This window comes from Ambystoma mexicanum, chromosome 1p (genome assembly GCF_040938575.1).
Source record: "Ambystoma mexicanum isolate Mex_15411 chromosome 1p, UKY_AmexF1_1, whole genome shotgun sequence".
Lineage (NCBI taxonomy): Eukaryota > Metazoa > Chordata > Amphibia > Caudata > Ambystomatidae > Ambystoma > Ambystoma mexicanum.
In genome coordinates, this window is record NC_090921.1 from 44,117,870 (window position 1) to 44,134,543 (window position 16,674).

Below are 16,674 nucleotides of genomic sequence, written 5' to 3' on the forward strand. Positions count from 1 at the left end.
TGCAGAGAAGTTGGTGCTGCCCCATCTCCATTCGCAAATTCCTTGTGTCATCAGCGTGTGGTTGATATCAGTTGTGGTGAATGAGTGATGTGTGTGTATGGTGTATGGTTTGATTAGTTAATTAGAGGAGAAGTGGTTGGTGAAGGATCAGTAAGTTGGGAGGATCAACCCTCCTGTGAGTGGAGTGGGCAGTTTGATCAGTGGTTGTGCTCAACCCAGTGGGTTTCTGCCTGTCCACCTTGTATGTTGTCTTTAGAGGAAAATAGTCATGGACTTTGCTTTTTGGGGTTTCTCTCTCACTGAGTAGAAAGTGAGAGGGGCATTGTTGTAGTAAGTTGTGGGAGTCCCTCTCCTGCTCAGTAGAAAAGAAGAGAGGCTTTGTTTGGTGGATTCGTGATTTTTCCTTTGTTGGGTCCCTATTTTTCTGAGTAGAAAAAGAGAGGGGTGACGTTTGGTTATTGGGTGTTGTCACTATTGACATTCATGCCTATTCAATCGTGTGTGTAGTTTAGAAAGAAGGGGGATTTGTTGTAAAGTGCTTGAGATGTATGCAGGAGCCTGTTGATGTCAGAGGGAATGTTGGTTGTGACTGAGAGAATGTTGGGTGTGATTGAGAGAATGTGTGCAGCAAAGGTTCTAGTAACAGTCAGTTGGGGAGCCCCTGCCTGGGTGATGGGAGCCAGTGGTGTTCTCACAGAGTTATCTTGATGTATTTAACATGACTGTAATAAAGTAACATGCTGGAACCAACCTGATGTGACTGAGGATCCTCCTTTAGTCAACTGGCGCCAAGTTGGTCTTCTTGGAAGACTGGAAACAGACCTGCGATGCAAGATAAGGAGCTTAAGGTGACCGGTCTGCTGTGGGGGGTGCAGAGAAAAAGAGAGGGGAACCACTGCCCCCACAAGTAAGTCCCATCATCCAGGTCCAAGAAAGAGGGGGAACTGCAGGTGGCCCCAAGGGTCAGAGCACAAGTTCCCAATGCCCCCCCTGGGCAAGAGGTGGCTGTCAGGCCAGGACTTTGTAAAAGGCAGTGGGACAGTGACCGGGCTTGTGACGGGAGAAATGCCCTAGGAGTAGTTGATCTGAAGAAAAATAAAAAGGGCTCCGCCCCTCACTAGAAGACCATGGGAATGTAAAGAAGCTGATGTTTGTCCCTAGGGCACATGCAGATCCTGATATAAGTATATGGCACAGGGGTGGATAAGCGCTGCCAAAACCCAGCAGGAAAGAGTATTGTATGCGGTTCAGTGCTGCTTACCTGGTGCTGAAGTGGAGGGTGGAGTCACGAAGCTTTGCTGCGCTTGGTGTCACAAAATGCACTTATGATGTCAGTGACACAGTGGAGGGGATGACGGACAGCTGAAACGCTGATTGCGAGGAAGTGTGTGTTCCACAGCCTATGGCTTCATTGTGGAGAGTCCATAAGAAGTACGAAGATCAGAGTAAAGGACCTTGCTGAGCCACCAGATCATGTTGTCATCACGCTAAGAGGAGGAGCAGTCATGAGCTCTGTTGGGGTGTGGAAGCAATCAAAAATCCCCTGAGCCATGCCTCAAACAAGTGTGCTTATTTGCCAGTCCGAGAACAAATGTGATCATAGTGGGGAAGGGCATGTGAAATGTCCTAAAGAAAAAGATGATATGTGTACGAGAACGTTTCGAGAATGGTCAAGTTCAGGCTGCTTCATAGCGGCGCAAGTAAGAAAAGAGCAGAAGTAGGAGGTGCCATGTGTTTAATTGTTGAGCCCAATTCTGACAGGTGTGAGCGTTCCAGGAGTATTTCTGTTGTGATCTGACTATTGTCGTAGGCTACCAAATAAGGGAAAAAGTCACGTTCTTGGGACATCTGAGTGTTGTTTGTATAATTCGCTTAGTAAAATATGTTTCAATATTGTGACACCGTGAGTCGTTGAATAGGAACTGATGGCATTTCAGGATGTTCAATATTTGTGTAGTACATATGTGTAGTACATTGTAGGAGGTGCAAAGTGTTAACCTTGCAAGATTGTCAGGTTAGAGCTTAGTACTAGCTATGGACTTTTAAGTTTAGTGATTTTTGTGAGCAGTGGACCTCTAGAGGTTAAGTCAAAATCTTCATGAAGATAGAGCTGCAAACTAGCAATGGAACTTTAGGGTATGATAGGACTGTGTATCTCTAAAGATTAGCACAGAATCTTTATCTATAAAATGCAGAGCCTCATAGTCTAGTCCTGGTTATGGTGTGTAATGATTGTACTTCATTGCAGTAAGGGCTGTGAATGTGGGCTAGCTCGAGGAGGTTTAAGTGTGGTATGGTGTAATTGAAGACTGAGTGTAGCTAGTATTAACTGAATTGAGGAATTTCAGGTAAAAGCTGAAGTCAGCTATGAACTCTTAGCACAATATGTTTTACAAAATGTTGAAATGCCATATTTCTTGTGTGTGTGTGTGTGTATATAACATTGTGTGGAGAGTGCTGTTTGCTGAGATCTATTGGAGAATTGTCCAGATGTGTCTGTGTACTAGCGTGTTCTTGGGGAGTGTTTGATTATGCACCAGGCACCTGAGTTTTTTCGTTGCATTAGCCACATTGTGGGTGAGGATTCACAAGAAGAATAGGTGTGCAGCATCTGCAGAGCGACACAGCTCTTTTAAAAGGTGTGTTGTGCAGTTGACTACTTATCATGCGCCGCCTTCCTTGGACATTATGGTCCCGATCGCGGCTGACGGGCCGACATTGCAACGTCCCACCACGTTTTCGGACGTCACTGTAGCAGTCTAGTTGTTCCAACGCTGTGAACCGGGAGGCTTATTAGCCACGCCCTCCCTGTTCACAGTGCGTTGCAGCCCGCTTGGTCAGCCCCGCCGGCTGTGTTTTTCTTCCGGTTGCTGTACGCATGTTTTTCTTTCCTTTTCTCTGGCTCTCTCTTTTCCCTTCTGAGTTGCCCTTCGGGCCGCTCCTCAGTCCCCGCTGCTCCTTCCCAGGCTCGCTTGCCTTCTCTTTCTCTGCCTCCCTCTACGTTTACTTTTTTCCGCGCTTCCCGCGGTTGTTTACTTGCGGTCTGTCTCTCCTACTGCACTCCTTCTCTGTGCTTGTTGGTTCGCTGCTTTCTCACCATCAGTCTTCCATTACTTCCCTGTTACTCCTGGTCTGAACGCCTCGCCCTTCTTCCGGTGCCTTTGGAGCCCACATTCCACTTGGTATCTCCACTGCGGACAGCTGCTGCTACTATTCTGCCTTTGGGGTTTTTTGTGCCGACAGGCTTTTTCCCCAGATTGTCCCTATCGGAAGAGGGGCCGCAGGTAGTGCTTATCTTAGCAGTATGCTGTGGCTTCCTTCCACGAGAAAGACACTTTCCCAGAAAAAAAAGAAAGAAGGAAGAAGGATTACCGCACCAGAAGACCACAGATATCTTCTGTTCAAGACCAATCTTCAGGTGAGGAGGAGGAAAGGGGTGAAAGGTCGGATTCGGAGGTGGTTTAGTCTCCAAAGGCTGACAGTTTGCAACGCCAGGTGATCAGGATGGCAACCCCAGAGCAATTGCAAGAGATGGTGGCCGCTGTTCAAAACCTTTCAGTAGAGGTTCAAAATTTATCTATAGAAGTGCAGACATTGAGGACTGAAAATAACGTGCTAAAACAACTGGTTTCCACTCGTGAGCCCAAACGGGTAGACTTGCTTCCCATGGCACTACCATCTGGGAAATATGATGGAACACCAAAAAGCTAAAGGAATTCCTGGAGGCTTGTAGCGTCCATTTCACCTTCAGACCAAATACTTTTCCCACCGGTCATACCCGGGTGGGATTCATGATCTCTAACATGTCTGGAAATGCCCTGGCCTGGGCTACTCCACTAGTGTTGGGAACTGATCTGATACTTCAAGATTAGGAGGCATTTGTAGCCCGACTGAAACAAGAGTTTGAGAGGCCTGAAATTACTTTTGCCGCAGGTGAAGACCTGTTAGATATACGTCAAGCTCAGACGGATGTACTCACATATATTACCACTTTCAAACGTTTAGCCACAGAAGCTGGTTGGCAGGAGCAGACACAATAAGTTATATTCAGAAGAGGATTACGGGAAGAAATCAAAGATGAGTTAGCCAGATCACCCCGACCTGCATCATTTCTGGAATTGATGGCCGCAGCTTTACAGATCGAACATCGACTCCACGCGCGCAGAACAGAAAGGCGATGGAGTCGGAATCCGACCTTCCCCACCAGTTTTCCTCCTTCATCAGCTTCAGCGTCGACACGAACAGAAGAGCCTATGCAGATCGGAAGCACTCGTTCATCCTTGACCCCAGAAGAAAGAAAGAGAAGAAGAGACTTGAGGTTATGTGCATATTGTGGTTTGGACCAACACCAAATAAAGAATTGCCCAGAGATTCCATCCCGAAGAGCGGGAAACAAGAACCTTCAGTCCTAGGAGGGACGGGAATCTGAGGGGAAACAGTCAGTCGCTATGTGTCGTTATCGGTGGGTCCAGCAAACCCACTGGAAGATTCGAGGCTAATGGTACTAAAGGTACTATTGATTATAGACCATCGCAAGATTGAAGCACTGGCCCTATTGGATTGTGGGGCCGCAGTGCAACCTTGTTTATACAATCTGGGCGGATACAGTAGGCTTACGCCGCATGGACCGCAAGGAAGATCAAAAGGTGGAAGGGGTGGATGGAAGTCCCCTCAGTTCGGGTCCCATCACACAGATTACTGAGTTTCTTAACATGTCCATACAACAACATTCAGAATATATCCAGTTCGATATTATCCATGCAGCCCACTTTCCGCTCATTTTGGGCATTACCTGGCTAAGCAAACATAACCCGCAGATCAATTGGTCCACCAACAGCATTAACTTTGATTCAGGGTTTTGTCGATAGGCTTGTTTAAAGAATCTACTGTATATGGAAGCCAAGGCCCAGACTGTTCCTCAAGCCAGTACCGTTGGGGTCCATTCCCTTCCCATGGACATTTCATCTTTTGAAGACATTTTTCCAGAAAAGAACCCTTTGGAACTACCTCCCCATAGGCCGGATGACTGCGCAATCGATCTCCTTCTTAATACCCTCATCCCTTTTGGCCGAAAAGAAGGCTCTCAGGGCTTATTTAGAGGACAACTTACAGAACGGACTCATCCGGCCATCCAAGTCCCCAGCGGGAGCCCCCTTATTCTTCATGCCGAAAAAAGATTCTCCAGACCTTCGACCATGTATCGATTATCGCGTGTTGAACAAAGTTACGATCCAGGATCGATATCCCATGCCTGTAATATATGATATTCTAGAGGCGGTTCAAGGAGCAACTATATTTATCAAATTGGATCTGCGCAGTGCCTACCATTTTTTACGTATCCAATCAGGGGATGAATGGAAGACGGCATTCCATACTCCATTCGGGCAATTTGAATACCATGTAATGCCGTTTGGATAGGTCAACGCACCAGCGGTATTGCAGAGATTTATGGACCGGGCATTTTCAGATCTTATGTTTGTTTCAGTAATTGTTTATCTGGACGATATACTTGTATACTCTAAGGATCCGGAACAACATCAGAAACACTAAGGATCCTGAACAACATCAGAAACACCTCACTGAAGTCTTACTTCGCCTAAAGAAACACAAGCGTTTCGGTAAAAAAGGAGAAATGCAGTTTGGAGTTTGTACGGTACCCTATTTGGGATATGTACTCTCACCCCAGGGGGTTCTTATGGATCAAAGAAAGGTGGATGCCATTTTAAGTTGGCACTCTCCCAGATAGGTCAAAGAGGTACAGAAATTTCTGGGAGTAGCAAATTTCTATAGGCGTTTCATACCCTCTTTTTCTGAGGTGGTGTTACCTATTACTTGCCTGTTGAAAAAGTCCTCTTTACCTTTTTGTTGGAATGACCAAGCAGAAAGGAATTTCAAACACTTGAAGGAACTGTTTTGCCAAGCTCCCATTTTGCGTCACCCAGATCAAGCAAAACCCTTTATACTAGAAACGGATGCCTCTGCGGCCGCGGTGGGAGCAGTCTTACTTCAAGAACATGATGGGAATGAACATCCCATCGCCTATCTCTCACGTACTCTTACTTCAAGTCAGCAGAATTATTCGGTCATTGAGAGGGAACTCCTAGCCATGAAATTAGCGTGTGAAGAATGGAGGCACTTGCTGCAAGGAAGTAGCTGTCCATTCACCATTCGAACAGACCATGAGAACTTGCAGGTCCTTCAGTCTATGGACTGCGTCAACTCTCGTCAAGCCCGGTGGACAAATTGTTTTGCCCAGTACGACTTCCGTATTACTTATATACCTGGAAGTCAGAATCTTCTTGCTGACGCTTTATCACGGAAAAGTGGATTGGAAGCTTCCCATTTACCGACCACAGAAAGACTCTTCCCCAGAAATCGGGTTTTTCTCCATGTTACCAATTTTCTCCAACAGCTTAATGAGGCTACAATTCTGTCTACCCCCAAGAAGGAGAAGGAAGCCTTAATAGACAAAGAGGGCCTTTTGTTTCATGATCATCGGTTGTTTATACCTTCGGCCCCCCTCCAACGACAGGTCATTCAGTGGCGCCATGATCACAAAACTGCCGGGCATCGAGGACAAGCAAGCTCACTTGACCTGGTCAAGAGATATTTCTATTGGGCCGGAATGCGGTCCGGAGTCAGACATTATGTCCAATCCTGCAAGATCTGCAACAGCAGTAAGAATCGCACCACAAAACCCTTGGGTTTACTCGAACAGAGTGCTTTACCCTTACGTCCATGGAGTCACATCTCCACTGATTTCATTGTGGACCTACCGGTTTCTTGGTCTTGTACCTGCATTATGGTAACGGTAGACTATATGTCCAAAATGGCTCATTTCACTCCCCTTCCCGGATTGCCCACTGCACCAATATGTCTCCAAATTTTGACAGCCTTATGTCATCGGTTGGGCATCGAAAGGGCATTGTCATCGGGTTTCCATCATCAGACAAATGTGCAAACCGAGCGATTGAATGGCACTCTCGAACAATACTTGCACTGTTACATCAACCAGGAACAGGACAACTGGGTGTCTCTTCTTCCTACGGCGGAATTTGCTTACAACAATACTTGTCATTCTGCTTCTGGCCTCACTCCGTTCATCTGTACCATATGGGTTTCATCCCCGCACAATTTTTCCCGTTCTATCAGCTGAGTCTAACCTGCCTGCCATGGAAAGTGTTTTGACCAAAATACGAGAGGCTAACAGAACTGCCAGGTGCAGTCTTTCGGAAAGTCAAGTGGCAAATAAAGCTCAAGGGGATCATCACCATTTGGCGGTGCCGGGGTGGAAGGTGGGAACCCGGGTATGGCTCTCCACCAAATATTTACCTCGGTTGACCCATCCATCCAAACTCTCTCCCCGTTTCAATGGTCCTTATCCGATTGTAGCTAGAGTCAACCCGGTGGCTTTCCGCCTGAAGTTGCCTCCTTGCTTACACAGGGTCCACCCGGTATTCCATTCCTCTCTTCTGAGGGAGGTTCCCATGGGTTCATCCACCCGATCGGTTCCCCTATGTCCACCGTCTCGGGCCGAGGCAGAGTTTGAGGTGTCTCAAATTTGTGATTCACGTTACAGGCTGGGTCGCCTGGAATACTTAGTACACTAGAAGGGATACTCTATGGCGGATGATTCATGGGAGCCCTCTTCTTTTGTTAATGCTCCTGTATTGCTGCGGAAGTTTCATAGAGCTCACCCCGGTAAACCGGGGGGATGCAGCATTGGCAGGGGGCATACTGTCATGTGCCGCCTTCCTTGGACATTATGGTCCCGATCGCGGCTCACGGGCAGACATTGCAACGTCCCACCACATTTTCGGACGTCGCTGTAGCGGTCTAGTTTTTCCAACGCTGTGAACCGGGAGGCTTATCAGGCACGCCCTCCCTGTTCACAGTGCGTTGCAACCCATTTGGTCAGCCCGGCCGGCTGTGTTTTTCTTCCGGTTGCTGTACGCGTGTTTTTCTTTCCTTTTCTCTGACTCTCTCTTTTCAATTCTCAGTTGCCCTTCGGGCCGCTCCTCAGTCCCCGCTGCTCCTTCCCAGGCTCGCTTGCCTTCTCTTTCTTTGCCTCCCTCTACGTTTACCTTTTTCTGCGATTCCCGCGGTTGTTTACTTGCGGTCCTGCTGCACTCCTTCTCTGTGCTTGTTGGTTCTCTGCTTTCTCACCATCAGTCTTCCGTTACTTCCCTGTTACTCCTGGTCTGAACGCCTCGCCCTCGTTCCGGTGCCTTCGGAGCCCACATTCCACTCAGTATCTCCACTGCGGACCGCTGCTGCTACTATTTCACCTTTGGGGTTTTTTGTGCCGACAGGCTTTTTCCCCAGATTGTCCCTCTCGGAAGAGGGGCCGCAGGTAGTGCTTATCTTGGCAGTACACTGTGGCTTCCTACCGCGAGAAAGACACTTTCCCAGAAAAAAAGAAAGAAGGAAGAAGAAGAAGGATTACCGCGCCAGAAGACCACAGATATCTTCTGTTCAAGACCAATCTTCAGGAGGTGAGAATGAGGAAAGGGGTGAAAGGTCAGATTCGGAGGTGGTTCAGTCTCCAAAGGCTGACACTACTCTCAGAAGTACTTGAGGTAGTCACAGGATAGGGATTGATGTTAAGTTTACTAAACCATAGTACAGAAAAGAGTTGTGTCCTCCAAATTGATTAGAATTCCAACTCTCATTAAAAAGATGCAGTGAGAGAGGTGTGCAGTGTTGGTGTTGATGTATAGTCTTAATAGGAAATAATGGCATTTCAGGATGTTCAATATTTGTGTAGTACATATGTGTAGTACATTGTAGGAGGTGCAAAGTGTTAACTTAACCTTGCAGGATTGTCAGGTTAGAGCTTAGTACTAGCTATGGACTTTTAGGATTAGTGCTTATTGTGAGCAGTGGACCTCTAGAGGTTAAGTCAAAACCTTCACGATGATAGAGCTGCAAGCTAGCAATGGACCTTTAGAGTATGATAGGACTGTGAATCTCTAAAAATTAGCACAGACTTTATAGCTATAAAACGCAGACCATAATAGTTTGGTCTTTGTTATGTTTTGTAATGATAGTACTCCATTGCAGTAATGGCTGTGGATGTGGGCTAGCTTGAGGAGGTTTAAGTGTGTTAGGGTGTAATTGAAGACTGAGTGTAGCTAGTATTAACTGAATTGAGGAATTTCAGGTTAAAACTGAAGCCAGCTATGAACTCTTAGCACAATATTTTTTACAGAATGTTGTAATGCCATATTTCTTGTGTGTGTGTGTGTGTATAACATTGTGTGGAGAGTGTTTGCTGAAATCTATTTGAGAATTGTCCAGATGTGTCTGTGTACTGGCATGCTTGTATATGCACCTGGCACCTGAGTGTTTTGGTTATATTAGCATTAGCTTGTTGTGTGGATTTGCAACAAGAATAGGTGTGTGGCATCTGCAGAGCCACACAGCTCTTAACAAAGGTGTGTTGTGCAGTTGACTACTCTCAGAAGTACTTAAGGTAGTCACAGGAGAGCAGTTGATATTAAGTTTACTAAACACTAGTAGAGAAAGGGGCTGCGTCCTCCACGTTGAGTAGAGTTCCACCTCTCGTTAAAAAGTTGCAGTGAGAGAGGTGTGCAGTGTGTGTGCTGATGTATATACTATATACTGAAGCGATGCAATCTCTCATGGGGAGACGGTTAGAGGTGTGGGACTGGCTTGAAAATTTTGACCATCTACGCAAGCTAAAAAGATATAGCTTTGTGCAAAATAGATTATACACATTTAAGAAGCCGCAGACATATCTGTCGCTTTGCCCACCCCTTAGGCTCAGGAGATTTATACTGCTGCTAATAATTGAATATCTTCCCATAAAGATGACTACAGGGGTGATAGATAAGCTACCCAAAGATCAACGCTATTGCCGTCTCTGTAAGAATTTGGAATATCTTGAGACAGCTAAGCATGTACTCACGGAATGTTTGGCAATGATAGATGATATAACTACTCATCTGGGAAAGCATGTACATAATAGGGAAACCATAGGGGACATGCTTTTCTGGAATCATTGTATCAACACCGATAGCATAAGCTTGTTAAAAGCACTCTATTCTATCTGGTTAAGGGTATATCTATATAATGCTTGCTGGGAGTCGGCCAGGTTGTGCTCCTATATGGAAATTGTGATATTGCTAAGTGTATCATAATGTAGGTGAATATGCCCATGACTATCAGGCAAACAATAATTAGTACCTTTGGTTTATATGGCTGATGATGAATTATAGAGACAGTGAACGAATCATAACTCTGCATTGTTTGAATTTGCATTTTTCTAATGTATATATATTGTATTGGAACTTTATTCAATGTATGGTTTTATTGTATAGATTAATATGTGTAAAGTTTATTATTTAAACTATGTCACATTAAAATTATTATTATCAATGCTGATGTATAGTCTTACATGTTGTTCTCAAAGGAAGAGGGGTGGTTGGTGAAAAGTGCTTTCTTGCTTTGTTTGAGGATAAAGACACATGGCCTCCACTTGCTTTTGTTTATCTGCAGAGAAGTTGGTGCTGCCCCATCTCCATTCGCAAATCCTTTGTGTCATCAGCGTGCGGTTGATATCAGTTGTGGTGAATGAGTGATATGTGTGTATGGTGTATGGTTTGATTAGTTAATTAGATGAGAAGTGGTTGGTGAAGGATCAGTAAGTTGGGAGGCTCAACCCTCCTGTGAGTGGAGTAGGCAGTTTGATCAGTGGTTGTGCTCAACCCAGTGGGTTTGTGCTTGTCCACCTTGTATGTTGTCTTTAGAGGAAAATAGTCATGGACTTTGCTTTTTGAGGTTTCTCTCTCACTGAGTAGAAAGCGAGAGGGGCATTGTTGTAGTAAGTTGTGGGAGTCCCTCTCCTGCTCAGTAGAAAAGAAGAGAGGCTTTGTTTGGTGGATTCGTGATTTTTCCTTTGTTCTGTCCCTATTTTTCTGAGTAGGAAAAGAGAGGGGTGACGTTTGGTTATTGGGTGTTGTCAGTGTTGACATTCATGCCTATTCAATCGTGTTGTGTGTAGTTTTGAAAGAAGGGAGATTTGTTGTAAAGTGCTTGAGATGTATGCAGGAGCCTGGTGATGTCAGAGGGAATGTTGGTTGTGACTGAGAGAATGTTGGGTGTGATTGAGAGAATGTGTGCAGCAAAGGTTCTAGTGACAGTCAGTTGGAGAGCCCCTGCCTGGGTGATGGGAGCCAGTGGTGTTCTCACAGAGTTATCTTGATGTATTTAACATGACTGTAATAAAGTAACATGCTGGAACCAACCTGATGTGACTGAGGATCCTCCTTTAGTCAACTGGCGCCAAGTTGGTCTTCTTTGAAGACTGGAAACAGACCTGCGATGCAAGATAAGGAGCTTAAGGTGACCGGTCTGCTTTGGGGGTGCAGAGAAAAAGAGAAAGGAACCACTGCCCCCACAAGTAAGTCCCATCATCCAGGGCCAAGAAAGAGGGGGAACTGCAGGTGGCCCCAAGGGTCACAGCACAAGTTCCCAATGACCCCAGGGCAAGAAGTGGCTGTCAGGCCAGGACTTTGTAAAAGGCAGTGGGACAGTGACCGGGCTTGAGACGGGAGAAATGCCCTTGGAGTAGTTGATCTGAAGAAAAATAAAAAGGGCTCTGCCCCTCACTAGAAGACCATGGGAATGTAAAGAAGCTGATGTTTATCCCCAGGGCACATGCAGCTCCTGATATATGTATATGGCACAGGGGTGGAGAAGCGCTGCCAAAACCCAGCAGGAAGAAGTATTGCATGCGGTTCAGTGCTGCTTACCTGGTGCTGAAGTGGAGGGTGGAGTCACAAAGCTTTGCTGCGCTTGGTGTCACACAATGCACTTATGATGTCAGTGACACAGAGGAGGGGATGACGGACAGCTGATACGTTGGTTGCGAGGAAGTGTGTGTTCTACAGCCTATGGCTTCATTGTGGAGAGTTCCATAAGAAGTAGGAAGATCAGAGTAAAGGACCTTGCTGAGCCGCCAGACCATGTTGTCATCACGCTAAGAGGAGGAGCAGTCATGAGCTCTGTTGGGGTGTGGAAGCAATCAAAAATCCCCTGAGCCATGCCTCAAACAAGTGTGCTTATGTGCCAGTCCGAGAACAAATGTGATCATAGTGGGGAAGGGCATGTGAAATGTCCTAAAGAAAAAGATGATATGTGTACGAGAACGTTTCGAGAATGGTCAAGTTCAGCCTGCTTCATAGCGGCGCAAGTAAGAAAAGAGCAGAAGTAGGAGGTGCCATGTGTTTAATTGTTGAGCCCAATTCTGACAGGTGTGAGCGTTCCAGGAGTATTTCTGTTGTGATCTGACTATTGTCGTAGGCTACCAAATAAGGGAAAAAGTCACGTTCTTGGGACATCTGAGTGTTGTTTGTATAATTCGCTTAGTAAAATATGTTTCAATATTGTGACACCGTGAGTCGTTGAATAGGAACTGATGGCATTTCAGGATGTTCAATATTTGTGTAGTACATATGTGTAGTACATTGTAGGAGGTGCAAAGTGTTAACCTTGCAAGATTGTCAGGTTAGAGCTTAGTACTAGCTATGGACTTTTAAGTTTAGTGATTTTTGTGAGCAGTGGACCTCTAGAGGTTAAGTCAAAATCTTCATGAAGATAGAGCTGCAAACTCGCAATGGAACTTTAGGGTATGATAGGACTGTGTATCTCTAAAGATTAGCACAGAATCTTTATCTATAAAATGCAGAGCCTCATAGTCTAGTCCTGGTTATGGTGTGTAATGATTGTACTTCATTGCAGTAAGGCCTGTGAATGTGGGCTAGCTCGAGGAGGTTTAAGTGTGTTAGGGTGTAATTGAAGACTGAGTGTAGCTAGTATTAACTGAATTGAGGAATTCCAGGTTAAAGCTTAAGTCTGCTATGAACTCTTAGCACAATATGTTTTGCAAAATGTTGAAACGCCATGTTTCTTGTGTGTGTGTGTATATAACATTGTGTGGAGAGTGTTGTTTGCTGAGATCTATTGGAGAATTGTCCAGATGTGTCTGTGTACTAGCGTGTTCTTGGGGAGTGTTTGATTATGCACCAGGCACCTGAGTGTTTTGGTTGCATTAGCCACATAGTGGTGAGGATTCACAAGAAGAATAGGTGTGCAGCATCTGCAGAGCGACACAGCTCTGTTAAAAGGTGTGTTGTGCAGTTGACTACTTATCATGCGCCACATTCCTTGGACATTATGGTCCCGATCGCGGTTGACGGGCCGACATTGCAACGTCCCACCACGTTTTCGGACGTCGCTGTAACGGTCTAGTTTTTCCAACGCTGTGAACCCGGGAGGCTTATCAGCCACGCCCTCCCTGTTCACAGTACGTTGCAACCCGCTTGGTCAGCCCCGTCGGCTGTGTTTTTCTTCCGGTTGCTATATGCATGTTTTTATTTCCTTTTCTCGGGCTCTCTCTTTTCCCTTCTCAGTTGCCTTTCGGGCCGCTCCTCAGACCCTGCTGCTCCTTCCCAGGCTTTCTTGCCTTCTCTTTCTCTGCCTCCCTCTACGTTTACTTTTTTCCGCGCCACCCGCGGTTGTTTACTTGCGATCTGTCTCTCCTGCTGCACTCCTTCTCTGTGCTTGTTGGTTCGCTGCTTTCTCACCATCAGTCTTCCATTACTTCCCTGTTACTCCTGGTCTGAACGCCTCGCCCTCCTTCCGGTGCCTTCGGAGCCCACATTCCACTCGGTATCTCCATTGCGGACAGCTGCTGCTACTATTCTGCCTTTGGGGTTTTTTGTGCCGACAGGCTTTTTCCCCAGATTGTCCCTATCGGAAGAGGGGCCGCAGGTAGTGCTTATCTTAGCAGTATGCTGTGGCTTCCTTCCGCGAGAAAGACACTTTCCCAGAAAAAAACGAAAGAAGGAAGAAGGATTACCGCGCCAGAAGACCACAGATATCTTCTGTTCAAGACCAATCTTCAGGTGAGGAAGAGGAAAGGGGTGAAAGTTCGGATTCGGAGGTGGTTCAGTCTCCAAAGGCTGACAGTTTGCAACACCAGGTGATCAGGATGGCAACCCCAGAGCAATTGCAAGAGATGGTGGCCGCTGTTCAAAACCTTTCAGTAGAGGTTCAGAATTTATCCATAGAAGTGCAGACATTGAGGACTGAAAATAACGTGCTAAAACAACTGGTTTCCACTCGTGAGCCCAAACGGGTAGACTTGCCTCCCATGGCACTACCATCTGGGAAATATGATGGAACACCAAAAAGCTAAAGAAATTCCTGGAGGCTTGTAGCGTCCATTTCACCTTCAGACCAAATACTTTTCCCACCGGTCATACCCGTGTGGGATTCATGATCTCTAACATGTCTGGAAATTCCCTGGCCTGGGCCACTCCACTAGTGTTGGGAACTGATCCGATACTTCAAGATTACGAGGCATTTGTAGCCGGACTGAAACAAGAGTGTGTGAGGCCTGAAATTACTTTTGCCGCAGGTGAAGACCTGTTAGATATACGTCAAGCTCAGACGGATGTACTCACATATATTACCACTTTCAAACGTTTAGCCACAGAAGCTGGTTGGCAGGAGCAGACACAATAAGTTATATTCAGAAGAGGATTACGGGAAGAAATCAAAGATGAGTTAGCCAGATCACCCGGACCTGCATCATTTCTGGAATTGATGGCCGCAGCTTTACAGATCGAACATCGACTCCATGAGCGCAGAACAGAAAGGCGACGGAATCGGAATCCGACCTTCCCCACCAGTTTTCCTCCTTCATCAGCTTCAGAGTCGACACGAACAGAGGAGCCTATGCAGATCGGAACCACTCGTTTATCCTTGACCCCAGAAGAAAGAAAGAGAAGAAGAGACTTGGGGTTATGCGCATATTGTGGTTCGGACCAACACCAAATAAAGAATTGCCCAGAGATTCCATCCCGAAGAGCGGGAAACGAGAACCTTCGGTCCTAGGAGGGACGGGAATCTGAGTGGAAACAGTCAGTCCCTATGTGTCGTTATCGGTGGGTCCAGCAAACCCACTGGAAGATTCGAGGCTAATGGTACTAAAGGCACTATTGATTATAGACCATTGCAAGATTGAAGCACTGGCCCTATTGGATTGTGGGGCGCAGTGCAACTTTGTTGATACCATCTGGGCGGATGCAGTAGACTTACGCCGCATGGACCGCAAGGAAGATCAGAAGGTGGAAAGGCTGGATGGAAGTCCCCTCAGTTCGGGTCCCATCACACAGATTACTGAGTTTCTTAACATGTCCATACAACAACATTTAGAATCTATCCAGTTCGATATTATCCATGCGGCCCACTTTCCGCTCATTTTGGGCATTACCTGGTTACGCAAACACAACCCGCAGATCAATTGGTCCACCAACAGCATTAACTTTGATTCGGGGTTTTGTCGATAGTCTTGTTTAAAGAATGTACTGTATATGGAAGCCAAGGCCCAGACTGTCCCTCAAGCCAGTACCGTTGGGGTCCATTCCCTTCCCATGGACATTTCATCTTTTGAAGAAATTTTTGTAGAAAAGAACCCTTTGGAACTACCTCCCCATAGGCCGGAGGACTGCACAATCGATCTCCTTCCTAATACCCTCGTCCCTTTTGTCCGAAAAGAAGGCTCTCAGGGCTTATTTAGAGGACAACTTACAGAACCGACTCATCCGGCCATCCAAGTCCCCAGCGGGAGCCTCCTTATTCTTCATACCGAAAAAAGATTTTCCAGACCTTCGACCATGTATCGATTATCGCGTGTTGAACAAAGTTACGATCCGGGATCGATATCCCATGCCTCTAATATATGATATTCTAGAGGCGGTTCAAGGAGCTACTATCTTTACCAAATTGGATCTGCGCAGTGCCTACCATCTTTTACGTATCCAATCAGGGGACGAATGGAAGATGGCATTCCATACTCCATTCGGGCTATTTGAATACCATGTAATGCTGTTTGGATTGGTCAACGCACAAGCGGTGTTGCAGAGATTTATGGACCGGGCATTTTCAGATCTTATGTTTGTTTCAGTAATTGTTTATCTGGACGATATACTTGTATGCTCTAAGGATCCCGAACAACATCAGAAACACCTCACTGAAGTCTTACTTCGCCTAAAGAAACACAAGCGTTTCGGTAAAAAAGGAGAAATGCCAGTTTGGAGTTAGTACGGTACCCTATTTGGGATGTGTACTCTCACCCCAGGGGGTTCTTATGGATCAAAGAAAGGTGGATTCCATTTTAAGTTGGCACTCTCCCAGATAGGTCAAAGAGGTACAGAAATTTCTGGAAGTAGCAAATTTCTATAGGCGTTTCATACCCTCTTTTTCTGAGGTGGGGTTATCTAATACTTGGCTGTTGAAAAAGTCCTCTTTACCGTTTTGTTGGAATGACCAAGCAGAAAGGAATTTCAAACACTTGAAGGAACTGTTTTGTCAAGCTCCCATTTTGCGTCACCCAGATCAAGCAAAACCCTTTATACTAGAAACTGATGCCTCTGTGGCCGCGGTGGGAGCAGTCTTACTTCAAGAACATGATGGGAATGAACATCCCATCGCCTATCTCTCACGTACTCTTACTTCAAGTCAGCAGAATTATTCGGTCATTGAGAGGGAACTCCTAGCCATCAAATTAGCGTGTGAAGAATGGAGGCACTTGCTGCAAGGAAGTAGCTGTCCATTCACCATTCGAGCAGACCATGAGAACTT